Below are 18359 nucleotides of genomic sequence, written 5' to 3' on the forward strand. Positions count from 1 at the left end.
GTCTTGGTGATTAACATTTGGTTCCTCATTACTTATGCAAATTTCTAGCAAGGGCTTGAATTTCTCCTGAGAAAATGGGTTTTTCTTTTCTATTGCATCATCAAGGTGTACATTTTCCAAACTGGTATGTTCTGCTTCCTCTTGAATGCTTTGACACTTAGAAATTTCTTCCACCAGATATCATAAATCATCTCTCTCAAGTTCAAAGTTCCACAGATCTCTAGGGCAGTGGCAAAATGCTGCCAGTCTTTTTGCTAGAGCATATCAAGAGTCATCTTTATTCAAGTTCCCAACAAGTTTCTCATTTCCATCTGGGACCATTTCAGTCAGGACTTCATTGTCCACATCACTATCAGCATTTTGGTCAAAGCCATTCAACAAGTCTCTAGAAAGTTTCAAACTTTCCCTCATCTTTCTGTCTTTTGAGCCCTCCATGTCTCTAGGAAATTATAAACTTTCCACGTTTCTGTCTTCTTCTGAGCTCTCCAAACTGTTCCAACCTCTGTTTGTTACCCAGTTCCAAAGTCGCTTTCACATTTTTGGATATCTTTACAGCAGCACCCCACTACTCCCAGTACCAATTTACTGTATTAGGTCATTCTCATGCTACTATAAAGCAATACCCAAGACTGGGTTTTAATTGCTCACAGTTTGCATGGCTGGGGAGTCCTCAGGAAACTTACAATATGGAGGAAGGTACTTCTTCACAGGGCAGCAGGAGAGAGACGTGCAGAGCAAAGTGGGGAAAAGCCCCATTTAAAACCATCAGATCTCAGGAGAACTCACTATCATGAGAACAACACAAGGGAAACTGCTCCCATGATTCAATTATCTCCACCTGATTCCACCCTTGATATCTGGGGATTATTACAATTCGAGGTAAGTGTTGGGTGTCTGGAGCATAAATATATTTTTTTCCTCCACAGAAAGACCGAGACAACTTTTCATGTCATTTAATTTAAATGTAAAACAAAATTGTTGGTATAAATTGCATGCTTCCTATGAACATATAGATATGTGTATATATCTGTATATATACTGTGTTAATACCACCCTGCAATAGCTTAGTCCCTTTTCATGTATATAATCACAAATTTATTTAATAAACATAAAAACAATGGAATAAAAACAATATTTATATATTTCAAGTCATCAGAAAAAAAGAAACACGGCAAGAATAATTCTAACAGTGGAGTACAAAAGAAGAAACATAAATTTAAAAGAAAGAAAATAGGAAACCTAAAAGCAGAAATTTAATTAAAATAATAGACCTCATAACTGAGACAAAAGCACTTTGGTTAAAATATTTTTACAAAGGCCTTTGACAATCTTTATAAAGGTGTTTGGGAATTTTAATTTTTTTCCTTCTCTTTAATTTTAGTAGACTGGGGTTTCTGTAAATTATTCTGTCAAATTATCCTCTTTAAGAAAAAAAAATTAGTCTAACGCATTAGATCTTCTAATAAATGGAAGAATACTCTTTCAGTATTAAAAGTTTCCCACTTTATTTTACATGATTTTTCTGTCTATGTTTAAAATAGTACTGAGGGCTCATAGAAAAGTTCAAATTTTTATAATTCAAAATCTTGTGTTTAAACAATAAGTAATGACAAATTATCTTCCATAGTTCATTTACATTAAGTAGATGCTAAAATAAACTTGAGTAAAGATCTTAATCTCATGATTTTTGAAAGTTACACATGTACACATACATACATAATACAATTCCAATTTTGAACATTAAAAGAAATTGACGTCATACATGAAAAATTTAATGTGAAACCTGTGTATAAATATTTACAATTATATAGGAGGAAATCTTAGAAATATAAAAAGGAATATTTATTCTTTGTCAAACCCCAAGGAATCAATTAAATCTGGCTCATGAGTAATTAACATCCTCTCAGAAAATAATAATTATATTTTAAATATATGTTTTCTATAAAAGTGATGATATTTTAGTGAATATATTTGAGGGTAGGACAGCAAATAATGACAGATACACTAAAATGAAGTAATTTCAGTTATTTTTCTTGTATATTATACATTTAAAATCCTACAGCACAGACTTTAGGTTTAATACAGGAAAATACAATTATCTTTAAATATAAAGAAATTAAGCATTAGGATATAGTTATGAAATCACTATGATTTAATGCCAATTCTCAATTTGTGCTTTCCCATTGTTTAACAAAGGTTAAGATAACAATTTAGTGTGGAACTGCAAGTGCAAAAATACCTAGGATATTCACATATATGTGTTTTAAATATTTACTAATCTCATATGGTACTTTTTCAGCCTTAATATAAATATTCACATATTTCTTACTATAGGTTTATTTTCCTTTACTTTTTTTTTCTCATTTAATTGATTCTTTTCTCCTTCTGGAAGTTTCTTTTTTTTTTTTTTTTTTTTAAGAAGCAGTCTCGCTCTGTCACCCAGGCTAGAGTGCAGTGACGTGGTCTTGGCTCACTGCAACCTATGCCTCCTGGGTTCAAGCGATTCTCCTACCTCAGCCTCCTGAGTAGCTGAGACTACTAGAGCGTGCCACCACACCAGGATAATTTTTTGTATTTTTAGTAGAGACAAGGTTTCACTGTGTTAGCCAGGATGGTCTCAATCTCCTGACCTTGTGATCTGCCCGCCTCAACCTCCCAAAGTGCTGAGATTACAGGTATGAGCCACCGCGCCCGGCCTCATTTTTAATATATTAGCATCCTGCCTTTGTTTCCTATGTCTCCTTACAATCATATATTTTTTTAAAAAAATTGTAGTATGTCATCACTTAATTTCAACAACTAAATTTCAACATTCTTTTTTTTTTAAACATTTTAAAGTATTTCTTTTTATTATTATTATTATACTTTAAGTTCTAGGGTACATGTGCACAACGTGCAGGTTTGTTACATATGTATACATGTGCCATGTTGGTGTGCTGCACCCATTAACTTGTCATTTACATTGGGTATATCTCCTAATGCTATCCCTCCCCCCACCCCCTCCCTACAATAGTACCCAGTGTGTGATGCTCCTCTTCCTGTGTCCAAGTGATCTCATTGTTCAGTTCCCACCTATGAGTGAGAACATGTGGTATTTGGTTTTCTGTTCTTGTGATAGTTTGCTGAGAATGATGGATTTCAGCTGCATCCATGTCCCTACAAAAGGACACGAACTCATCCTTTTTTATGGTTGCATAGTATTCCATAGTGTATATGTGCCACACTTTCTTAATCCAGTCTGTCACTGATGGACATTTGGGTTGATTCCAAGTCTTTGCTATTGTGAACAGTGCCACAATAAACATACGTGTGCATGTGTCTTTATAGCAGCATGATTTTTTCTGTCTTTGAATTTTTTAGGGTGAAAATTAGTTACATAATTGCTTATTGTTTTTATGTGTTCTACCTGTATATCATATCTTTATATCTGCCTAAGAAGTCTTATTATTTGATTTTTAATGACCTCAAAAGGAGTTCACTGCTTGGATTTTTCTGCAGAGTTTTATTATATTAGTTATAACTTTTCTTGGCTTGCCTATATCAGAAAGTTTAGGATACTTCGTCAGCCATACTATTGGAGTTTTTCATACATATCTCAGAGAATTGGCAAACTGTGACTCTTTAGCATGATATTCTTTTAAAAGAGTGCAGTGAAAATTATAGTCTATGTCTTAGTCTGCTTTGTGTTGTGATTACAGAGTAACTGAGACTGAGTTGTTTATGATCAATAGAAGTTTACTTGGCTCAGGTTTCTGGAGACTGAAATCTGTAAGAGCATGGGGCGGGCATTTTGTGAAAGACTTTATGCTGCATCATTCTATGGCAGGAGGCTGAAGAGGAAGAAAATGTGAAAGCAAGAGAGTAAGACAGTGTAGAACTCACTTTTTTAACAACCCACACTCACAATATTAACATTAATCCACTAATGAGGGTGGAGCCCTTGTTGTCTACTCACCACCCTTAACAATCTGAATTCTTAATGCAGTCACCACGACAATTAAATTTCAACGTAACTTTTGGAGGAGCCAGTCAAACCACAGCATTTTAATCTTGGCCCTTCAAAACTCATGTCCTTCTCACAAACAAAATGTATGTATTACACCCCAAGAGTCCCAAATCCTTAACTTGTTCCAGCACCAACTCAAAAGTCCAAAGTCCAGACTCTCATCTGAATTAGATACGGGTGTGATTCAAGGCACAATTCTGCCTGAGGGAACTTTTATTTATTTGTGAGCTTGTGAAATTAACATGCATGTGCATCCAAAGTAGAATTATAGGACAGATATGGGGTAGGCATTCCGAGTCCAAAAGGGAGAAATAACAAGAAGAAAGGGGTAACTGGTCCCCAAAAGTCCAAAACTCAACAAAGAAAACAACTTCAAGTCTTAAAGATCCTGAATAATTTCCTCTGGCTCCAAGTCTAACATCCTGGGCACAGTGGAACAGGAGCTGGACTCCTAAAACCTTAGGCAGCCCCACCCCTATAACTTTGCTATGTTTAGTTCATCCAGCAGCTCTCATTTGTTGGTATCCTGTGCCTGCAGCTCTCCCAGGCTGATGCTGCAATGTGGTAGCTCTACAGTTATGAGGTCATGATAGTGACCTCACTACTACAGCTAAGCTAGGCATCACCCTAGTGGGGGCTCTCTGTGGTGACTCTGCTCTTGCAACAAGTCACTGACTGGGCCCCTAGGCTGTTTGTGACAACACTGAAAATCGAGGTGAAGGAAGTCATGCCCCCACGGCTCTGCATTCTGCACACCTACAAAATTAGCACCACATGGACTCTACCAAGGCTTATAGCTTGTACCTTCCAGAATGGTGGATGGAGCTGCACTTGGACCCGCTTGAGCTGTGATTGGAGCAACCAAGGAGCTGTGCTAAAATTTGTGGAGCATTGACATGGGGTGATTATGGGCAGCTTGTCCTAGAGGGTGACCTGGGCCTGTCTCTGCAAACTATTCTGCCTTCCTCCAGTTCTGGAACCATTATAAAAAAAGCAGCCTCAAAAATCTCAGAAACCCCTTTGGGGACATTCTGCCATTATTTTTATGATCCCTTCTTTCTGTACTAATCTTTTTAGCAGATAGTTTCTTGGCCACGTCCTTGGTTTGTGCTCCCGAGTATGCTCTTTCATTCTTTACAAGACCAGGTTGAAAATATTCAAAATCTTTCCGTGCCATTTCTCTCTTAATTATGAATTGTAGCTTTATGTCTTTTATGTTATCTCACTTTTTATTTTATGTGGTTAAAGGTATGTAGACAATTTCTACAATATTTTACTTAGAAACTTATTTCACTAGATATTCCTGTTCATTTTTCTGAAATTTCACTTTCCATAAAGCCGTACAGCACGTGCAAAATTCATTAAAGTTCTTTAATACTTCATAACAAGAATGGGCATTTCTCTATTTTTCAATAAGACATTCCCTTTTTGCATCTGAGACCTTATCAGAATCGCCTTTATTGTCTATGCTTCCACCAATATTCTGATCATGACCACTTAAGTGATCACATTAGAGAACTTCTTCTCTAAGAAGTTGTAGACTTTCTCTACCGTTTTCATTTACTTCTGAGCCCTCATCAGAATCACCCTTGACACTCCATTCTCGGCACTCTGGACTTTTTCTAGCATACTCCTTCAAAGTCTTCCAGCTTCTAACGATGACTTAGTTCCAAAGTTACTTTCACATTTCAAGTATTTGTTATAGTAACAGCCTCACTTCTGTGAACCAGTTTTTTGTCTTAGTTCATTATGTTTTACTATAAGAGAATACATGAGATTGGGTAATTTATTAACAATATAAGCCTGTTTACTTTATGGTTCTGGAGACATGGAAGTCTAAGAGTGTGGAACTCACATCTCATAAGGACCTTAGTGCCACATCACTCCATGGCAGAAGGCAGGACAAGAAAACACAAGAGCAAGCAAGAGAGAGAGGGCCAAACTCACTTTTACATTAACCCATTCTCATGACAACGAATTCACTCCATTGATAACAATATTAATCCATTAATGAAAGTGGAGCCCCCATGGCCTAATCACCTCTTAACAGTCCTACATCTTAACACCAGCAAGATGGAAATTAAATTTCAACATAAGTTTTGGAGATAGCCTTCAAATCATCGCATCTGGTCAAGTATAGAACTCTCTATTTTGAGAATGGTAGGGCCTTCAGGAGCCATATGCTACTGTAGGTTATGTTTGAATGGATAGGCTTTGGGAGCTTGGTATGGATGAAAATTCAGGAGCAATAATGAAACTGGTGGCAACAGAATTAATGGATCTCTTCAGGACTACCAGTGCAAAGCAGGAGTGCTCAGGATTTTCTAGATCCTGCAGAAGGTCCATTCAGGCAGCCAGTCTGACCACTTCCAAACAGCCTCAGATTCATGTGTTTTCCCTTGATCTCGGCCATATAGAACTTAGCCACTTCAGACTTCTGTTCCTTAGACTCTATTCTAAAACCTCGAAATGACACCTAAACACTGTGTCTTAAACTCGAGAACTGAAAGCTCAGGAGATCCTTGCAGAAATCCCTTTTAGGACATCCTGCCATTGTTAGAAATCACCCTAGACCCTATTTATAAAATAGCTGATCTGCTGGTAATGAGTTGGGATTATAGAATCAGAAGAAAGTATACAATTAACTAAAAGTTACCTATACCCACAATTTCTAAAAAAAATAGATACACACCTGGAAATTCACCCTGCTTGGAATACCTCTTTGGAATACCTCACATGCGGATTTTCCATGGCATAATTGAATCATGTATTATTTTATGTCTTCTGTTGTACTTAATAAGTAATATCCTTATAAATGAAGATATTGAAAAACAATGAAAATTGTATTACATTATCTTTAGGTAGAATGTAGCTATATATGTGTATCTAAATATAGTCGCTCCTCAGTATGCATGGGGTATTGTCTCCAGTGGATACCAAAAAGCCTGAGATGCCCTGTGGTAGTCCCTTTATCTAAAATGACTCAGTAATTTAGATATGTAACCCATGATTCTGGTATACACATAATAATTTAAGTTATATCTATAGATTATTTATGATATGTAATACAATGCCTATAAATTACTCTTCATTTGCATTGATTCCACATATACTATTAGGTGCATACATAATTCCAGTTTTACTTTTTGGATCTCTTTGTAGGGAATTTTTTCTCTCCTAAATGTTTTTTTTTTAATCCATCATTGATTTTGAATCCATGAATGCAGAACACACAGATGTGAAGTATGGTCAAATCTGTGTATTTTTACATAGGTGTACACACATACTTTTATTATAAGAACACTAGAAATAACATATAGTAAGAAATATAATTAGTTTAAATTGAATGTATGTTTTAGGATTGCTTAAATATGCATTCCAATTCAAATAAAATTATGTATAAATATATGGTTTGAAACTGTATGTTAATTTAGCTATATTGTGTGTATAAATTTTAATAATCATTCTGCTATGCTCACTATATTAATAGATATTTTAAATAATAATATTAGTGGATATATAGAAATAAATATACTTAATTCAAAAGTTTATTTTCATCTTCATGGTCCTTTATTTCTGAGTATAGTAATAACACATAAACTGATTCAAAAGCAGGATTCCTTTCTTTTATACAGTCCTTTATTTAAACTTAGCTTTAATAATCTAATTCTTTATTTTAAATTAGTTTTGACGGAGTCTCGCTGTGTCGCCTTAGGTTGAGGTGCAGTGGCGTCGGATTCAGTCCTTCATTGCAAAGCTCCGCTCGCTGGTTTTGCATTTCATTCTCCTTGCCCCACGCGTCCGTCTTCCGTTCATCTTTTGTAGGGATGCCAGGATTTTGCCTCTGACCGTGAATAAGCCAGGATGGTCTCGAACTCCTGGATCTTTCGCATCCGCCTTGCCCCAGTGTTGATTGCGGCTTGAGCCAATACCGCGCTCCGGGTTGTACCGTCTGAAGTCTTTTTAACGAAAAGTCAAAGTCTCTTAATATATGAATATCCTATCATCATTTAAAGTATGTAAATCGGCATTAAAAATGAATTTCCCTTTATAATATCAAAGTATTCTCTGCGAACTTCTTCATAATGAAACCCATTACAATCCATTTGAAGAGAAACTGACATGCAGCATATTACTGCAATTTATTCTTTTGGCATGAGGAATGAAACCTAGCTTCCAAAACTTACTGGAAGAAATTGGTACCCTTTTACTTAGACATAAATCAGGAAACGCAAGACAAAAAACTCTGAGGTCCCAGGTCTGATAATCATGGGGAGATACCTCAACAAGAGGAAAATGATGGATTTGTGATGAGCCTGGTGATGGTAACAGCATAATCAATTTTCAGTTCATAATGACAAGATTTCTTCAATAAATCCACACAACAGAATAACTTAGTAAACAGTAATACTTTCCTGACATTTTAAAAATCCTGTATCTAAAATAAAAAAAAACTCCTCTGGATGATATTTTTGTGGGCTGGGAAAGCCATATCTCCCCAAAACCAGCGATATCGAAATAAATCGGCGCTGAAACCTTTAATCTTGATGCCAAAATTCACCAGCAGCACCTTACCGTTTCTCCAAAATATCGTGGTTAATACCTCAACTCCACGCAGGAACAATTCCATATTGATAAGCATCAAGACATGAAATGGATTTTACAAGTACAGGGAAAGTATTTTTTTGAAGAAATTATTTAACCAACCCATTTGAAACTCTTCCATTTCTCAACTGGAAAACTTCAGGGAAAACGTAGGATTCCGTGAAATAAAATGAGAAATTATGTTTACAAAATACTATTTCTAGGACATACCGTAACTCTTCCTCTTTCACAGCCACATACACACTATAAAAAAGCAATAAATAGAAAAATAAATAAGACGATATATCATATTATAATTCACATACATTTGTCTGTTCTACTCCATGTAAAATATTACAGCAATTTGCCTGGATTAAATGCCTTTTACAATTAAGCTTTATCAGGTGAGAGAAAGGTGCACTTTGGAAGCAATGTAGGTGAAGACCCAGCAGATGAGATCAATGTTTCTCTCATTTCTATTGCATACTGTTGTCTTTGATTTTTCTTAATATTTTTAAATCATATATGTCTCTCAAGCCAGTAATAATGGCAGACTCCTACTCCACTGGTGCATTAGTGATAGCGGGTAACCCCAAACACCTTCCTCAAGATCGACTGTTCTTTCTTAGCATTCTTGTTCCCACCTTTATGGCCCAACTACTTATTCTTCCTTTTATTTCTCTAACACTTCATTTCAATTTCTATGTGCATGACTAAAACAAACTTCTTATGGTCTCTGTGTAAATATATATTTTCAAGAGCAAGGTAATTAGCAGATAAAAGTAATAGAGATTCAATATTGGGATATCTGCCCATTTGTCATGGCCTTGGCATTTACTGAACCAAGCAGTAGTGTTTTAAACTCGCTACTCCTCAGGAGAGAGAGTTTTCAGGCTCTTGGCTCTCATAACACCACACACCTGGGTTAAAGGAAGAAATCATCCCAGAATACCAGACCTTAAGTCAGTTTCTTCATTTTAACCAGGAAAAGCATATAAATACTCTGATAGTGTGTGGAGTACAAAATTAATTCCTGAAATACTTGGAAGAACAGTAAGAAACCACAGAGTAGAATTCAATGCATAATTACTTATTTGTATAGAACTTTAGACCAAAAGCAGTGACTAGTGACATTTTCTATTCTTAAACTAAATTATCCTCCTTATAGAAAAAAGCAGTCTATATCTGGATATATCTGTGCATAGATATACACATACATTTGTACAAATGACACATATACATATACAAGATTGAGAAGAATTTGGTGCCATACTTTTCAAAGCGGTAAGGTGAGATTTGTCATCTGTTCCTATCACAAATATGCCAGCAGAGGAAGAGCAAAAAAGCCAAAATTATTCATAAAAGATGACTATAGTACAAATATGGCACACTTGGATTTTAGAAAAATTATCTATTCTGTTGGGCCTTTTTAACTAATGGCATAAACTTGTTTTCTGTTTTTTTTTCTTCCTGTTTAAAATAGATGAATCAGTACACTTCTTTATGTAACCTCTACATTCACCTTCTATAACCTTTTTCAGTGAGTCATTAGAAGGACTCGTAATAGAATCCTTAGTTATTGAAGGTTGTTTAGAAAATAAACCCCTTTTCTTTAACATGGTTCAGTGTTCTTTACATGAGCCATTCCTAGATGTTTTCCAAATTCAGGTATAAAATGTCTTTCTCTTTACCCTTTCTATTACTAGCAGCTCTCTTTACACCATTCCTTCTTTGTATTGGTATGATAATGCTTTCTTATTTAAATTGACTATTTTCAGAACACTTACACATGATTCTGCCTATTAGGAAACCTATTTCACAGAGAGAATGTTATATAATAATGATCTATAATGTGCAAGGTATAACTGCAGATATATGTCCAGCAGTATAGAACTCTAGTATGAGTTCTGTTAAAATCAGAGCTGCATTATGACACCCACAAGTCAGTTATGATGGAGCTACACAGGTCTTCACTAATTCTATTATATATTAAGCTGTCTGAATCCTGCTGCTCACTAATGTGGAGAAGAATAAAAATAAGTTGATAGAAGCCCAATTTAAATTCAACAACTAATAAAGATAGGATACAATTTTAGTACTGAAAATATTTGCAAATGTGCTATGAAAAGTCTACTACTCTGCAACTCATTTACATAAAAGTGAGTGATATGTTAGGAATTTAAGCCACGAGTTTGGCAACTTTCGTGGCAGATAACTTAGGTGAAATTGATGATGTTTTCATTTTCTTATTGTGGTAAAACTGGTAGCTTAGTTCTTTAAAAGTAAAATGGTAATACATAATGAATACATATTTAATACCAACTTGACTACTTTTAGAAAAAAAAAAATAATGTTTATTAAAAATATAAGTAAATAGCAAATTGAGTTAAGGAATTTTCTAAGACTTTAGTTAAAATTCGTATCTCCAATCTAGTAAGTGTGAAACAGTATACAAATATTTCTTTGACACAAGTATTTTTGTTGATTTTCTAATTGAAAATCCATCAATAAGAAATACTAAATATCGCTGATTTTATTTTCCATGACAAAATTATGTTATATTTACATAATAAATTATTCACATATCCACAAATAAACAGACATAACACACACACACAGAGAAATAAATCCAAAGTTTATAAGCATGTATACAGCAGAAATTTTTATTGCTTATGTTCAATCAATAGATAAGTCAATTGACTGAGGTTTCCCAGTTACTGTGGAAAGTATAATTTATGTAACTAGAATAGCAACAAATTTTTATATTTTATATTTCAGTATCAAGATTAATCAGCTATTGTTGTTGTCTTTTTTTCTAAAAAAAAGTTTATTCCACTTGTGTTTAATATTCTTAATTGAAATTTATTTTATATGTAATTATGAACTGAACTGAGCATTTCATAAATACTAAAATATAATACAAGCACAGAGTTCCAATTTTATGTAAATAGTCAAGATTTTTTCCTCCAGGGACTTTTGCCTTTGAAAATAAAGTTAGATCTATCTCACTTCATAGGGAGATGGACTGATCTTCACAGGTAGCTTCAAGATCATCAGAGGTCTCCAATTTGAACTCCTCCATTTCTATATGTCCAGCTACCATAACTAAGAAAGTAAATTGTTTAAAAAAAATTTCAGCCATCAAAGGTATGTTCCATGCTTTTAACATCATGACTAATGATGGGCCTCCTGTTTTGGTGGTAGCAGTTGAACCTTTTAAAGTAGTGAATGCCTCCCTCACCACCCACACAACAGACTGTCATGGATTTCTGCAGTCCTCCCAAAGTGTGAAGAACCATCTATCATATTTCATTATTTTGTCATCACCCTAAATAAAATGTTATCTGGCTATTGCTGTGATGACCACAGGTTACTTTGGTTAAGAATTCAACTGGGCCTGAATACCACAATTATCACATGAAGAAGTTAAAACCAGAAAATGTCTAATGCCTCTTCCAACATTGAAATATTGGGAATGCCAGTGAATGACAAAATAAATTTATTTTTATATTACAGCTTTGACTCCAATACAGAAAATGCAAAGGGCTTTATATCTCTGGGGTAAATTTATAAAATCATGTAAATCAAAAATCATGGAGATATGAGGCATGGATTCCTACAGTTATGTTTTCATTAATCGGGCAGGAGTAACCTGAAATTAATTGAAATAGTGTTTGAAAATGTGATGGTTAATGAATAGAAGATGACGGATCGTGGAGAATGACAGTGGGATTATCATGTTTAACCAAGTGGTGACTCCAATTGCAGCCTTTATCACCAGATGTAGTTTAATTTGTTTTGGAGAAAAATTAACACATCTCCTAACAATTCCTGGTACAACTATTGATCATTCAAGTGCTTTTTCAATAATCCTGTTCCGCGTCTGGGAAGGCCACTGCATTTAAAACGAGAAGTAGATTCGAAGCCTAGCATTTGTGGTCATGTATTAAAGTCCCCAGCACTCTAAGATTTTAACTTGATTCTTTTTCAGGCCTCCCTAAGCATCTCGGCTGGCCTTGGTAAGCCAAAGGAAAGCATACAAGAGAGACACTCTTTAAAGCTGAGTTTCCGGGAAGGCATCACATGTCATGCTCCATGACACTCTGAGCCAGAAAAACCAGCAAGTTTTTTATTGGCTGAATGTGTGTGGGAGGAATGCAATAACAGGGTGTGGAAGCGATTCACATGCTTCACAACGTAATAAAATATCACAAACAAATTGGAGGCAGTGCATCCCATCAGAAAAATGAAACGAAGCACTTGCTTCAGGTATAATGCACAGTAGCTGATAAGACCTTATCAGGAGACAGGGTTTGAGAGCAGACAACCTATGTTTGACGGGGCCTGAGCAAGTAATTTCTCCTGGGTTGCCTGGGAGAGTTACAGGAGACCGGGGCTTATTTCATCCCTAAAAGACCGTAAAAGACAGCCGCCTCTAAGGGGACTGTTCATAGACCTACCCTCAGGGCACATTCTCTTTTTCAGGGATGTTCCTTGCTGAGAAAAAGAATTCAGCAATATTTCTCCCATTTGCTTTTGAAAGAAGAGAAATATGGCTCTGTTCCATCTGGCTTACCAGCAGTCAGAGTTTAAAGTCTTATCTCCCTTGTTCCCTGAACATTGTTGTTATCCTGTTCTTTTTTCAAGGTGCCCAGATTTCATATTGTTCAAACACAAAGCTCTATAAACAATTTGTGCAGTTGACGCAATCATCACAGGGTCCTGAGGCAACATACATCTTCCTCAGTTTACTAACATGATGAAATTAAGATATTAAAGTAAAGACAGGCATAGGAAATCACAAGGGTATTGATTGGGGAAGTGATAAGTGTCCATGAAATCTTCACAATTTATGTTCAGAGATTGCAGTAAAGACAGGCATAAGAAATTATAAAAGTTGTCCGGGCACGGTGGCTCAAGCCTGTAATCCCAGCACTTTGGGAGGCTGAGATGGGTGGATCACGAGGTCATGAGATCGAGACCATCCTGGCTAACCTGGTGAAACCCCGTCTCTACTAAAAAAATACAAAAAAAACTAGCCGGGCAAGGTGGCGGGTGCCTGTAGTCCCAGCTACTCAGGAGGCTGAGGCAGGAGAATGGCATAAACCCAGGAGGCGGAGCTTGCAGTGAGGTGAAATCCGGCCACTGCACTCCAGCCTGGACGACAGAGCGAGACTCCATCTCAAAAAAAAAAAAAAAAAAAAAAAAAAAGAAAGAAATTATAAAAGTATTAATTTGGGGAACTAATAAATGTCCATGAAATCTTCACAATTTATATTCTTCTGTCATGGCTTCAGGCGGTCTCTCCGTTTGGGGTCCCTGAAGAACATCAGTTCTTCAACCCTATGTAACAATTTGGTTCACAGGGAACTTGAGTATCTTTTCATTCCACAAGCTATCGTATTGGTCCATTACATTGATGACATTATGCTGATTAGACCTAATGAGTATGAAGTTGCAACGACCTTAAATTTATTGGTAAGATATTTGCATGTTGGAGGATGGGAAATGAACTTAACTAAAATTCAGAGTCCTTCTACCTCAGTGAAGTTTCTAGGACTCTATTGGTGTAAGGCATGTTGAAATATTCTTTCTAAACTGAAGGGTAAGTTGTTGCATCTGACCCCTTCTACAACCAAGAAAAAGGCACAACACCTAGAGACCTGTTTGGATTTTGAAGGGCACAGTCTCTTCATTTGGATGTGTTACTCTGGTGCATCTACCAAGTGACCCAAAAAGCTGGTAGTTTTGAGTGAGGCCTAGACCAGGAGAAAAATTACAACAGGTCTAGGCTATTGTGGAAGCTGCACTGCAACCTGGGCATTATGATCCAGTTGATCTAATGGTACTTGGATGCTGTTTGGAGCCTTTGGCAGGTCTGTATATGTAAATCACAGTAGAGACCTTTGGGATTTTGGAGAAAGGCCCTGTCATTATCTGCACATAATTGCTCATCTTTTAAGAGAGAGATTTTACTCTGCTACTAGATCTTAGTAGAAGTTGAAGGCTTGACCATGGACCACCAATTTACTGTGACACTTGGGCTGCCCATCATGAACCGGATGTTACTTGACCCCCTAAGTCGTAAAGTTGGGTGTGCACATCAGCACTCCATCATCAAATGGAATGGGTACACATGTGATCCAGTCTGAGCAGATCCTAAAGGTATGAGTAACTTAAATGAAGAAGTGGCCAAAATGCCCATGGTTTCTACTCCTGCTATGCTACCTTCTCTCTCCCAGCCTACACCTATGGCAACATGAACCCTATCTTCTGATCAGTTCACAAAGGAAGAAAAGACTGGGGCCTGGTTTAGAGATGGTTCTAAACTATATGCAGGCACCACTCAAAAGTGGACAGTTATAGCACTACAGGTGTGGAGTAACATGCTGTTTTAACGAGTGCCTGGGTGCAGGTGGGATGAGGCCTAAAATGCCATCAGCCCCAAATGAGGATGGGGCAAAGGGTTTACAGTCTCCTATAAACAGGAAGTGTCCTACTCTGACATAACTACTGTGTTGTACCTGGATGGCCTCTCTCTCCATCTTCAGGGGTATGCGTCTTCTGCACAGGATAGCTGTCTTCCTGCCGGCTCTCTTCCTGCTTCCGCTATCTTACCGACACATGCTGCTGATGCAAGTGGCCTTATACCTTGAGACTGGGCCTGAGAAGGCAGGAGTACTCATCCCCTTAAGCTTTCAGGCCCAGGGGAGAATCTTACAATTATGCCCTGTGATTAAGGTCTATGGGAAACTGTAATAACCCAATTCAGGCAAGACTATGAATAGCTCAGACTCTTCAGGAATGCAACCTTGGGTCACTCCACCAGGTAAAGAACCATGACTGGCTAAGTTGCTTGCTGGAGACAAAAGGAATACAGAAAGAATAGTAGAAGATAGTTATAAATACCAGCTACAACCAGGTGACCAGTTGCAGAAATGAGGACTGTAATTTGTTCTAAGTATTTTCTCCTGGTTTTGTTATGAATATATCTGTGCATATATGTACACATATTAAGCAAATATCTGTGGTTTTGCTTCTCTCATTGCTTTATTATAACATAATATTAATTGCATTTACATAAGTATTTGAGTATTGTTAATTTTATATAATTGTATTTAAGAAAGGGGATTTCAAGAGAAGAGTAAATATCAGTCAAAGACTTTCTCTCTTCTAAAGACAGGACTAGTGAGTTTTGGTTTTACACAGCTTCATGTTAAGCAAAACTAATATTTTATTATTGTTTTTATTTGGAGAGTATGACTTAGGAAGATGTATATGGATGCCAGTTCACAAGGGTTGGGCTTGTAAAGATTAATTTTAGGTGTCAACTGGACCGGAAGGAGTACCTAAACACCTGGCAAAGCACTATGTTTGGGTATGTCTGTGAGAACATTTCCAGAAGAGGTTAGTGTGGGAGACTGGGTGGATTTTCATTTCTTTTTCTTTTTAGTCCCCATTCCCCTCTCTATCTTTCCAGGTCTGATGGATTAATTGGGAAAAGTCCATCTTCAATGTGGGTAGGCATCCTCCAATCTCCTAGCAGGCCCAGAGAGAATGAAAACAGAGAAAAGGAAAAATACATTAATCTGTCTGCTGGAGCTAAGATACATTCTTCCTCTCTAGTCCTTGGACAACTCCATACTCTCCAGGCTTTGGACTTCAGGACTTACACCACTGACTTCCTACCAGAGCCTCAGATTCTCATATCTTTGGCCTTGAACTGAGAGTTTACACCAACAGCTTCCTTGGCTTTAAGGCTTAGAGAGTTGGACTAAGTTATGCCACAAGCATTTAAGGGTCTCCAGCTTGCAGATGGCCTGTTGTGAAAATTCTCAGCCTCTATAATCAATGAGCCAATTTATCTAATAAATTTCCTCTCACATCTCTCTCTTTCTCTTTCCACCTCCCCCTCATTGGTTCTGCCTCTCTGGAGAATCATGACTAATATAGAAAGTAAACAGCTCACAGCATGATGTAGACTATAATTGTTAGATTGCAGACTGTTTTCCCAAAATTTATAATGAAGATCTAACCCCCAGTAACACAAAGTATGACTGCATTTGAATATAATGTCTTTAAATAGTGATTAAGTTAAAATGAAGTTATTAATGTGGGCCCATTTATGTTACTGGTATCTTTATAAGAAGGAGGAGTTGGGCACAGACAAAAATATAAGGAAGATCATGTGAAGATACAGTGAGGAGACAGCCATCTACAAGCCAAGGAAAAAGGTCTCAGAAGAAACCAACCCTGTAGACACTTTGATCTCAAATTCTAACTTCCAAAACTATGAGAAAGTAAGTTTCTCTTGTTCAAGTCAGGCAATCTGTGGTACTTTGTCATGGCAACCCTAGCAAACTAATACACACAGTGAGCAGAAATAGCATACAGGATGGTATAGTCTAGTGGAAAGATGTGAGGTCAGGTGTGCTATAGGCTCTGAGTTCAAGAGGGTGCAAAGAAGCAAGCTTTAGAGTTTGGACTCTTAGATACACTGCTGATTTTCTAATTTTAAAGAAAATCAGAAATGTGCTACATTTTTTTCAATGAAGGCAGAATCTCAAAAAATACAATGACAATAATTAACTGGGTACATAATGAGTCAAGTCTTAATTCTAGCAGTTCTCTAAGAGTCTTGAATAATGGGAATACCATAACATTAATAGAAGGCTTAAAATGTACCTGACACTACTATTCAAATGTGACTCATTTAATCCTTACGACCCCATGAGGTATCCAATATGATGGTCAATTCTGTCTTACAGGTTGAGAAAAGAGAAACACGAAGAAGTAAATTTCTCAAAGATGACATGCAAACGAAATGAAAAGGAAAAACCAGAGATTTTAAATCAGATAATCTGAATCTAAAAATCCAAACACCAACACATTTTTTTCTATACTCCTTCTTTTTCCAGCTTAAATCAGTGGAACAATTCTAGACTAGATACATGTTTTAGTTGATTCTGTTGAAGTTTTTACTTGTTGTTTTTGTTTAATTGTTTATATGTTATTATTATTGATTTGTATGTGTCTTAGGGTAATTAACTCCTCTGAGAGTTGCACTTCACCTTATAAATGCATGGCTTACATTATGAATTAAAAATTCCAGGAAACACTCAATGAAAATTATGACTTTATAAAGAAGGAAACTAATATCACACAGTTTGAATATTAGAGTAAGCAACAGAAACCAAACTGAAGAGGAATATGGCAACAAAATGATTGGCTATTTTAAACCCAAGTCATGCTTTATTAGGACAGAAAACACTTCTGACACCCTGGTAAAATTACATGCTTCTTTCTAAGTGGTATTTTAAAGCTGCAAAATAAAGACGACATACAAATGGCAAGCAGGCATAAGGGCAGCTCAACACTTCATGACCATCAGAGGATTAAAACTACAATGATATATTTTCCAGCGCTAAATGGTTTATAACAAAACAAAAGTGCCAGCAAGGAAGTGTCCAAGGATGTATGGGCGGAGTCTTGTAATAATTGTTGGTGGAATGTTAGTCAGGCAATAAACATGATGGGAGGAAACAGCGCAGTGGTTCAAAAACTGGAAAATAGAGCCCACATCACTCCAGCATTTCCAGTACTGGGTATATACCGCCAGTTAACGCGGTCAAAGATATCTACTCTTTTGTGTTTGTTACAGCACTGTTCACAATAGCTAAGATTTGGAAGCCACCTAAGTGTCCATCAACAGATGCATGGACAAAGAAAATGTGGCACATATTCACAATGGAGTACTATTCAGCCATAA

Source organism: Papio anubis, unplaced genomic scaffold (genome assembly GCF_008728515.1).
Source record: "Papio anubis isolate 15944 unplaced genomic scaffold, Panubis1.0 scaffold198, whole genome shotgun sequence".
In the NCBI taxonomy this organism is placed as follows: Eukaryota; Metazoa; Chordata; class Mammalia; order Primates; family Cercopithecidae; genus Papio; species Papio anubis.